This window comes from Podarcis pityusensis (genome assembly GCF_964106645.2).
Source record: "Podarcis pityusensis genome assembly, chromosome: 3".
Classification (NCBI taxonomy): domain Eukaryota; kingdom Metazoa; phylum Chordata; class Lepidosauria; order Squamata; family Lacertidae; genus Podarcis; species Podarcis pityusensis.
The window spans coordinates 112,465,664-112,475,962 of NC_138026.1; the positions used below are offsets into that span (position 1 = coordinate 112,465,664).

The following is a 10,299-nucleotide window of genomic DNA, read 5'->3' on the forward strand; positions in this document are numbered from 1 at the left end:
TAGTGGAGGAGGAGCATAGCCATCATGGCTAGTGACCATTTTTAACCGTATCCTCCATGAATCCAATCCATGAAGGCGTCCAGAAAGTCCCTGAAATAAATATAGAAATTGTATCGGCCAAGTGCACAGGCCCTGCGTAGCAGTGCCCGGTTTTGTGATATTGGAACTCCAGAGGTGGTTGTGTGGGTGGATAGCCAGCAGGGGCATAGCGTGGGGGTGCCAGGAGCACGGTGGCTTGAAGGACACAATTTTTGAGGGGGCATGAGCCAGGCGCTGTGATGGCCTGGGAATAGGATTCAGAGGCTGAAGCTGAGGAACCCCAGCCTGCACAGGAGTCCCCGCCTCCGGGACCGGCTGAGCCGGGGCTGGGGCTTGAACCTGAAGGTCCCTCACCAGTGCCGGATCCTCAGGAGCAGACACCAGCTGAATCCGCTCTGGCTCCGGAGGTGATCAGGGACCCATTGCCTGAAGGTGCTCCACTATCAGCCCTGTCAGGGGAAGGTAAGGTTGCCTCTGGGTCCAGTAACCCTCCAGCCTCTCCTGAGCTGCAGAGGCTCAGGGCAGAGAGGTGGAGGGAACTAAGTTCTCGCAGGAGGAGTGCTCGTCTCCAGGCCAGGAGACTTGCCTCTCGCAGGAGGAGTGCTCGTCTCCAGGCCAGGAGAGGCAAGTCACCTGTGAGCCGGGACCTCCCTATGCCTCAGAGGAGATAAAGGCCAGCCCGCCCAATCCCAGGTTGCGGGAGCAACATCGTTGGTAACCTGTTCCTGCCAGCACCCTGTCCTGCTCTTCCAGAGTTCCTGACCACGCCCAGCTCCTTGCCTTGGACCCCGCTTCGCCCTTGACGGACAGCCTCCATACCCTCGACCTAGTACCGGACTCAAACCACGCTGCACGGTACCCCCCCCGGGACCAGCACAGGCGCTCTCACACAGGTGACCCCAGCATGCCCTGGCCCTGGTGCTCCTCCCTACCTGCCAAGGGCTGCATCGGCCGACCGGGCTCCCCGCTGTGTGGGGTCAGTAGCCAGATGTATGAACTAAGCCGTTCGGAAGAGGAAGGAGTTACTGGGACCCAAGGAGCAAAAATCCCATAAATGCTGTAGAAGATATTAGCATTTCAGGTGTGGGTAAAGGCACCATATGCTCCCCAGCCCTTTGGCTTCAAGGGGGGCCACCTTAATGATGCTACGAATAGCACACACCTTTGCTGAGGTAAAGGAGGACAGATGGCATCTCCAGCTCACCTCTCTCTTCTCATTTCCTTGCCTCCCCCCCTCCCGCAACTTTGCCTTTTATCAGAAAACCTTTTGAGGACTCCCTTTGCCATGCAACATTAATCACTTTCCCCCTTCTCTCTTTTTGTTTTCATTTTCCAAGCGGCGAATTGATACGGCATGATGTAACAAAGGAGGCGAGGAAAGCAATAAATTGGTTCGAGGGCGTGTAGATTACACAAAACAGACATGCGATTCAATCAAACAAGGGCACAAATCAGAAATTATATCGGTCTAGTTTTCTTATTTCACTCTGTCTAGTCTGCCTCGTAAGCCTTAATATATTTTCCCAAACGTCCCTACTGAAGGTCTGATGTTAATCTTTCAGTAATGATAAGCCTCTGCCGTTCACTCTTGGATATTATGAACAGTAATACTTTGGGCCTCGGCAGTCCACATACAGTGGTGCCTCGCAAGACGAAAATAATCCGTTCCGCGAGTCTCTTCGTCTAGCGGTTTTTTCGTCTTGCGAAGCAACCCTATTAGCGGCTTAGCGGATTAGTGCTATTAGCGGTTTAGCGGCTATTAAAGGCTATTAGCGGCTTAGCGGCTTAGAAAAAGGGGGGGAAGCGAAAAAAATCGCAAGACTCGCAAGACGTATTCATCTTGCGAAGCAAGCCCATAGGGAAATTCGTCTTGCGAAGCGCATCGAAAAACGGAAAACCCTTTCGTCTAGCGGGTTTTTCGTCTTGTGAGGCATTCGTCTTGTGGGGCACCACTGTACATTATCTTAATAATATTAGTAACAACCCTGTAAGGTGGGTCAATATTGTTACTCCCTCCCCTTCTATATTGCAGAACGGGTGTGGGCAGGAAATTGGGCATTCCGCAAGAACATCAAGTGATGTCACAGCAAAGGCATTATTTCAACCACGGATTTTCGGGCGCTGCATCACTATGGCTTCATCCACATAATATATTCAAAGCAATATGAATGAAATACTTTATACTTTATTGTCACTTGTACAACTTGTATACTGTGAGATTACACGAGCATCCCCCACTCAGCTCTCTTAGTCTTAATTCCTCTCATTTACTGATGCACACCCACCAAACCCGAAAGTCAGTTACCCTGTTGTTATATTTTCATTCAGCAGTCTAACAGCCCACGGATAGAAGCTGTTCTTTACCCTGTTGGCACAACTAATCATGCTTCTATATCTTCTGCCTGAGGGCAGGAGATCAAGAAATTGCTGGCCAGGGTGTGAATCATCCCCAAGAATTTTCCTCACTCTCCTGAGGCAACGTTCTTCCACTATTTCATCCAGCGGATTCATGGGACAGCCCATAATATCTTGTGCTGTATTCACCACCCTCTGTAGGTGTTATGTACTGAAGTTCTCACCCTGGGCCAGCAGGGGGATACTCTAGATAGTTTTCACTCAGTTCCACATATACAAATAAGGGATTGAAAGTGATGTTCAGTGATTGGATAGTTACAGAAAATTGTTACAGTTGTGTTGTACTGGAGCTCTATATAAGCAGGCTGGCTGAACCCTTCAGTTCAGTTCTCTTCTGGCCTGTGAATAAACGAGAGCTGTTTCAAGAATCGCTGTCGTCTGATATGTTCACCCACAACTTAACAGTAGGCATTTCATTACACCAATGACAGCCATGGCTTCCCCCAAATAACCCAGGGAGCTGCGGTTTGTTAAGGGTACTGTCAGTTGCTAGGAGACCCCTATTTCCCCTCACAAATCTACAATTCCTAGGGTGGTTTAACAGAAAAAAACTACTTACTAGGGAGCTGTGGGAATTGTCATGAGACAAAAGTTCATAAGAGCAGAAGCAGTAAGGCAAGGCCTACACAATCATTTCAAGCCTGCTAGCTGTAACTGTTAGCAGTAAGCTGCCACGTCACTGTGACTCGTGACTCGTCTTGGGTTCCCTATAAATGTAACCAGCCATCTCTCTGGGCCTCAGTCTGTCTTCAGTTCAGAGTCTGTCGTTCAGAGCGACAGTGTGTTCCCGTATTGTTGCAGACAGAGCGGCTTCAGGACTCCAGTTAGTCAGTAACTAAGATTGGTGCCTCTGTGAAGACTAAAAGCACTCTGTGTATGCTGTTTATGAACAAGTATACAGTGGACGCTCAGATTGTGAACGGGATCCGTGTGGGATGCACGTTCACAAACCACAGAGTTCGCAACCCACAGCGGTGCATCTGTGCACGTGCGGATTGCGATTCGGCGCTTCTGCACATGCGCAAAGCACGATTTAGCGCCATAGCTGTCAATGTTTCCCTTTTTTTAAAGGGAAATGCCCTTATTCCTAATAGGATTCCTCTCAAGAAAAGGGAAAAGTGGACAGCTATGTTTAGTGCTTCTGCGCATGCGCGACCCCCGAAACCCGGAAGTAACCCATTCCGGTACTTCCAGGTTTCAGGGGGTCCCTAACTTTAAAAAACACAACCTGAAGCGTCTGTAACCCGAGGTATGACTGTATTTTCTCAAGGAAAAGTTTTATTCTGTTTATAAAGAAGACTCTGCATTGAACAACTGTAGCTCTCTGAGGGGAATAGGGGCACCCAACAGCTCTTGGCACTCCTCCTTTATTCCACAACCTCCCTCCTAGTTGCTGGACCGATGATGTACAGTGGGAGGCACCTGGTTCTTCAGCGCAAGGGGAAGATGCTCACAAGGGTCTGGTCTCTGGCCCCATAGGCCCTGGCAGTTCTGTGGGTCCCTTCTGGAAGTTCTTGCTGATGTTTCGGTATCAGAACATGGCATCTATCCTGGGCCACTTTCTCCTCAGAACTGCACCCAATTCAAAAGGACAGCCCCTGCCAATCAGAGGGAAATGGCATAAAAACAGTGGCGTGATCCATTAAGGATCATTCACAAATGGCAGGGTTTTTTCCTGGTAGTATAAAATGCAGTTTCATGAGTACATTGTTCCGGAATAGCAGCTGAACAATTTAAAAGTGTGTGTGTGTGGGGGGTGTTAACTGGGTTGTTTTTGTTTTTATTTTGATTATGTATTTTGTTGTTTTATATAGTATTTTTATCCTGAGAATAGCCCTGAGAACTGCGGGTATAGGGCAGTATACAAATTTAATAAGGAATGATAAGGCAGAAGAAATGAACAAAATGAACTATATCAAAATAAAAGGTCCTTTGAGAGGGACAACCAATCTTTATATTGTTTGAAAATGAGGCCGTTCCTTGAGGCCTCCATTTTGATGGCTACATGGCGACACCAGAAAACTAATTAAGGTTAGCTTTGTAGTGTTGTCATAAAGCTAGTTCAGACAGAGGCCATTAGCATTTCCCTTGTTCTGGATTAGGTTGGTGAGACGTCACCAAATGTACAAACCTGCATGTCTCTGTGGCACTGAGGTGACAAAATGCCATGGCCGACTGTCTGGATTTGCGCAAAGAGCAGAACAAGGTCAAAGGCGGATCCAGAGGTCTTGGATATCTGAGATTAACAGAAGACCTTTCTCTTTGTCTTCCTTAAACAAAGGTCTGTTAAGTAGAATGTGATTTCAGGAGTTATCCTGGGCAGATTGTTAGCAGAAGAGGAAGAAACCACAAGCACTCAATCCACAGACCCATAAAATACCAGTTCTTTCAATAACAGGCTTAAAAAAAAATATATTATTTTCACTCACTATCCTAGTTGCCCTCAGGAATAATAAATGCAACAGGAATTAATCTGGTGTGCATTCATGCAGGGGATATAGACTCTTAAAACATAATGCCGGCTTGTAACATTTATATAAAATACCAATAAAACACTTTTGGAAGTTTTTCTGCATTGCATTATATTTGAGGACAGAGCTTTGTTGCTTTGCTCGGCGCATAGTGTCAACAAAGATTTCTTTCAGCTAATAACCTCCTTTTGCAGGCATATTTTAATTCTTTAAAAGAAAAAGCAAGCTGGCGTCCTTTGTTAAGACATTCATTTATTTATTTTAAACTGCAACAGGAACATATTGAATGGGTTCACCTACTGTAAGTACGTAATAGCAATTGTTCACATGCTAGCCTATGCCTTGTGGGATATTTTCAGGAGAAGAAAAACTAAAGAGGCAACCCCAGTCTCTAAGATGGCTGGATGGCGTCTTGTAAGCCTCCTTCTGGCAACTCCTGCAGCCAAGCTTGTGTCAAATGCATTGCTCTGCTTTCCTTTGGACCACATCAGAGAGGCCGAGAAGGGGGACTTGTTGTCTGGGCAGTCCATATACACTGTCCAGGCTTGCACCCCAGAGAGTTCATTTCGGTGTTGCTAATGCAGCAAAAGCAACACAGGAGGCAGGAGTTACAAGATACGAAACCATATAACACCGGTCCTGAAAGACCTACACAGGCTCCCAGTACGTTTCTGAGCACCATTCAAAGTGTTGGTGCTGACCCTGAAAGCACTAAATGGCCTCTGCCCAGTATACCTGAAGGAGCATCTCCACCCCCATCGTTCTTCCTGGACATTGAGGTCCAGCTCCGAGGGCCTTCTGGCGGTTCTCTCCCTGTGAGAAGTGAGGGAACCAGGCAGAGGGCCTTTTCGGTAGTGGCACCCGCCCTGTGGAATGCCCTCCCGTCAAATGTCAAGGAAATAGACAACTATCTGACTTTTAGAAGACATCTGAAGGCAGCCCTGTTTAGGGAAGTTGTTAAAGTCTGATGTTTTATCGTGTTTTCAATCTTCTGTTGGGAGCTGCCCAGAGTGGCTGGGGAAACCCCTCCAGATGGACAGGGTATGAATGAATGAATGAATGAATGAATGAATATTAGTTACTGGTCTCTGCAGCCACAGCTTGCACTGTGATTCTCCAGTGATTTGACTTCACTCCCAGAGGCACACTCCCTTTCCTTTCGACAAGCTTTATTCCTTTGGTTTATCATGACAACCTTTATTAACATTGGGCTTCAGCAAAGCAAAGAATTCAATTAGACAGCGCTAAGTGGCTTCTGATTGGCACAACTGTTTGCATTTGGTAAGTGTTGGGAAGGGAATAATTTACAGCTTGGGTTGGCGCCCCGAGAGTGAGTGGCATTCTACCAGACTATTTACTAGATCTGATGGACCAAGCAGTGTTGTTGTAAAGCCAATTCAGAGGGAGGCCAGTAGCATCCCCCTCACTCTGTATAAGCTTTGTGAAACATCAACTGATAGCCAAACCTTTTGGCTGTGGCATCCATCTGGGAAGATAGGTGCTGGTGGAATGCTCTTGGGGGGCCGCAGGTATCATCCTGCCCATCCTCAGCCAGTGAGGGTGGGGCAGGGATCTCTCCCAGGCCTATTTCAAGATGAAGGAGATTGAATCTGGAACCATCTGCATGGAAGCAAGATCCCCTACAACTTTGCTACTTCGTTTGACTTTCTGCTACTCTTTTGCTTGCATAGAAACGTCTGAATTTTACAATACGTGAAATTTGGAGGCAGCTCTATAAACAGGCTTCATTACAAAAATGCTATCTATTAAAGCGAACTGCTGAATGAAGTCTGAATAAGGGATGCTCTTCTGAGCTCTGATGCGATTACCATGGTTACCAAAAGTGTCTAGAGCCTAGTACAATTTTTCACTTTATTTTTTTATATTTAAAAAAAATAGGAACATAAACAACAAAAACAACATTTAATTTTTGTGAGCAAATGACAAGCATGCTATAAGAGTCACTCTATGGGGAAATCTGCGGAGGTCATGCCCAGGGTTAAACTGTTGGTAGAAATCATTTTTCGTGTTTTAATTGAAAGAGAATATATTCAATATATTTCCACCCACCACAACCATTATAGTCTTATCCTTGGCTGAGATGACATGACTCAGGTTCCAACAATCATGTTTGCAAAGGATGAAATGGAAATGGAAACCTTTCATCCTCCCATAGAGTAGAATTGCCTGTGTTAAAAGACTCATTTGGAACATGGGAGCAGGAGAAAAAACACACAACCCAAACAATTTTTGTTACACCTTAGCTGCCGCTGCCATTTTCCCCAGGCACCACAGACGTTCTAGGATGTTTTTTCTTCTTCTTCACTACTACATGGCTTCCCCACTGCCATATTTGCACCTCAAAACAGAATATTGCAGATTATTTGTATCTCGGTGATACAAGATAGAGACTCTTGAACAAAACCGATGGATGCTGGCCAGAGGACACTTGGCAATGTGTCATTTGCAGTAGAGACTGGTCCATTTGGGCAAATGGGGCACTGCCCCGCCGATCTCAGCCTGCCCTCAGTTAGGCCCCACCTACCTGGACGCAGGTGGCACTGTGGGTTAAACCACAGAGCCTAGAACTTGCCGATCAGAAGGTCAGCGGTTCGAATCCCTGTGACGGGGTGAGCTGCCAACCTAGCAGTTTGAAAGCACCTCAAAGTGCAAGTAGATAAATAGGTACCGCTCCGGTGGGAAGGTAAACGGCATTTCCGTGCGCGTCTCTGGTTCGCCAGAAGCGGCTTAGTCATGCTGGCCACATGCCCGGAAGCTGTATGCCGGTTCCCTCGGCCAATAAAGCGAGATGAGCACCGCAACCCCAGAGTCGGTCACGACTGGACCTAATGGTCAGGGGTCCCTTTACCTTTACAGTGGTACCTCGGGTTACATACGCTTCAGGTTACAGACTCCACTAACCCAGAAATAGTACCTCGGGTAAAGAACTTTGCTTCAGGATGAGAACAGAAAGCGTGCTCCGGTGGCACGGCAGCAGCAGCACGCCTCATTAGCTAAAGTGGTGCTTAAGGTTAAGAACAGTTTCAGGTTAAGAACGGACCTCAGAAACGAATTAAATACTTAACCTGAGGTACCACTGTACCTGCCTTCTTACAACCAATCACAGATCAAGCCAATGGCTCAGCTAGCCCAGCATCCTGAACTCCCAGTGGTTAGCCTATGGGAAGCCCACAAGTAGATCCTGAATGGAACAGCACTCTCCCCGCCTGATTACCTTGGCAAGCATCCTGCTGTCCTCGGAGGGTTACGCAAAGGGATGGTTACAGGAGGCAGGAGTTACAAGCTACGAAACCATATAACACCAGTCCTGAAAGACCTACATAGGCTCCCAGTACGTTTCCGAGCACAATTCAAAGTGTTGGTGCTGACCTTGAAAGCCCCAAATGGCATTGGCCTGGTATACCTGAAGGAGTATCTCCACCCCCATCGTTCAGCACAGACACTGAGGTCCAGGGCCAAGGGCCTTCTAGCGGTTCCCTCACTGCAAGAAATGAGGCTACAGGGAACCAGGCAGAGGGCCTTCTCGGTAGTGGCGCCCTCCCTGTGGAATGCCCTCCCACCAGATGTCAAAGAGAAAAACAACTACCAGACTTTTAGAAGACATCTGAAGGCAGCCCTGTTTAGGGAAGCTTTTAATGTTTAATATTCTGTTGGAAGCCGCCCAGAGTGGCTGGGGAAACCCAGCCAGATAAATAATAAAATTATTATTATTATTATTATTATTATTATTATTATTATTAGAGCCAGCTTTGCCTACAAAATGGCATTGCTTTTTTAGGAGACAGAACAGGGCTTTGCTCCTCTAGGTTCAGGGAGCTGCATTTGCATTGGAAGGGCAACATTTATTTGTACATCACAGATCATTACAGTTCAGCAGAAGTTACAACCCTTAAATGCCACCAGTTTTGGTGCCAAGTTCTCAGTCTGGTGAGTGGACAAGAAAGACCTTCCTTTCCCGACGTCTCTGTTCAGAAAATTCCCAAGTCGTAAGCAAATAGACAAGTAAAACCCCTTGCAAAACACCCAGCCGATATACTTAAAATAAAATCAACAATTTATGCTAAGCACATTTCAAAAATTAAAGGAGACAACCTAATTATTTTGCCAGTGGGGAAACGACAGAGAAATGAGTCATGCTTTCATAACTCAATTGGGCTTTCTTAGTACTGGTTGTATAATTACTTTAAGAAACTGTGTTATTTGTTTTCATTAGCAGTAATTGAACAATAAGTATGATACGGAGGATTTCTCCCCATTTTGAAAGGAAGAAACCCAAGGAATAACATTCAAAAGGTGGATTCACTGCTCCGATAATGCATGAATACCAGCATTAATGCTATTAGAACAACGACAAAGAAGAAGACTACTTGACATACTTCAAAGCTGCAATGGTTTTAATTGCAGCAAATAATGTGATGCTTCATTTGCTCATTAATGATAAGAACATAAGAAGATCCCGGCTGGATCAGGCCAAGGCTCAAGTATTCTAGCAGCCTTTCCTCAGCAGATGCCGAGGGGATGCCTTGGCGGCCAACAATACATCCTAAAGCAGAGAATTTCATAGTCTGCACTCCATGAAGCACTTTCATTTGTCTGTTCTGAATCTTCTAACCTTCTTGGACGGTCCAAAGTTCTAGTATTAGGAAAGAAGGAGACAGACTTTTCTTCCTCCATACTATGGATAATGTTGCTCACCTCTACCATGTGCCCCCTTTTACTCACCTTTTTGTCTAAACTAAAAAAGCTCTGAATGTTGCAACCTTTCCTAATAAGGAGTTTCTGAACCTTTTCTAATACAGTGATACCTTGGTTCTCAAACACCTTGGTGCTCAAACAACTTGGAAACCAAACACTGCAAATCCGATTTATGAACTTTTTTGGAATCCAAACGTGCTCCCTTTTGAGTCTTACACTTCCGATTTGAGTGCCACACTTCCATATTGAGTGTTACGCTGAGGTCTGTCTGTTTTTGCTATTTATTTTGTCTTTTTGTGACTCTTTTTTTGTTTGTTTTTGTGACTGTGTGGAACCCAGTTTAGCTACTGATTGATTGTGTGACGGCAGTACATTTGTTTATTGCTTTCATTTTATGGATCAATGAGTAAAACTCATGTTAAATTGCTGTTTTAGGAGTTGTTTTTAAAAGTCTGGAACAGATTAATCCAGTTTGCATTACTTTCTATGGGAAAGCGCACCTTGGTTTTGGAAAGCTTTGGTTTTGGAACGGACTTCTGGAATGGATTAAGTTTGAGAACCAAGGTACCACTGTATCCTATTTGAGGTGAGGTCAGGATCTTGAAGAACTTTTTGCCTCACTTCCCACCACAGCCTACTAATCCGGCTCTTATATACC

The 10,299-nt window shown here is 45.8% G+C and overlaps 1 long non-coding RNA gene across 1 annotated transcript in view; it reads right to left on the reverse strand.

Annotated features, from left to right (window-relative positions):
- Positions 1 to 3,094, reverse strand: part of LOC308474768 — a 29,049-nt gene extending 25,955 nt beyond the window's left edge. The window contains exon 1 of the long non-coding RNA XR_013984943.1: positions 3,014 to 3,094. This is a non-coding gene — a long non-coding RNA (uncharacterized lncRNA). The remainder of the gene's footprint in view (positions 1 to 3,013) is intronic.
- Between the last annotated feature and the right edge of the window lie 7,205 nt (positions 3,095 to 10,299).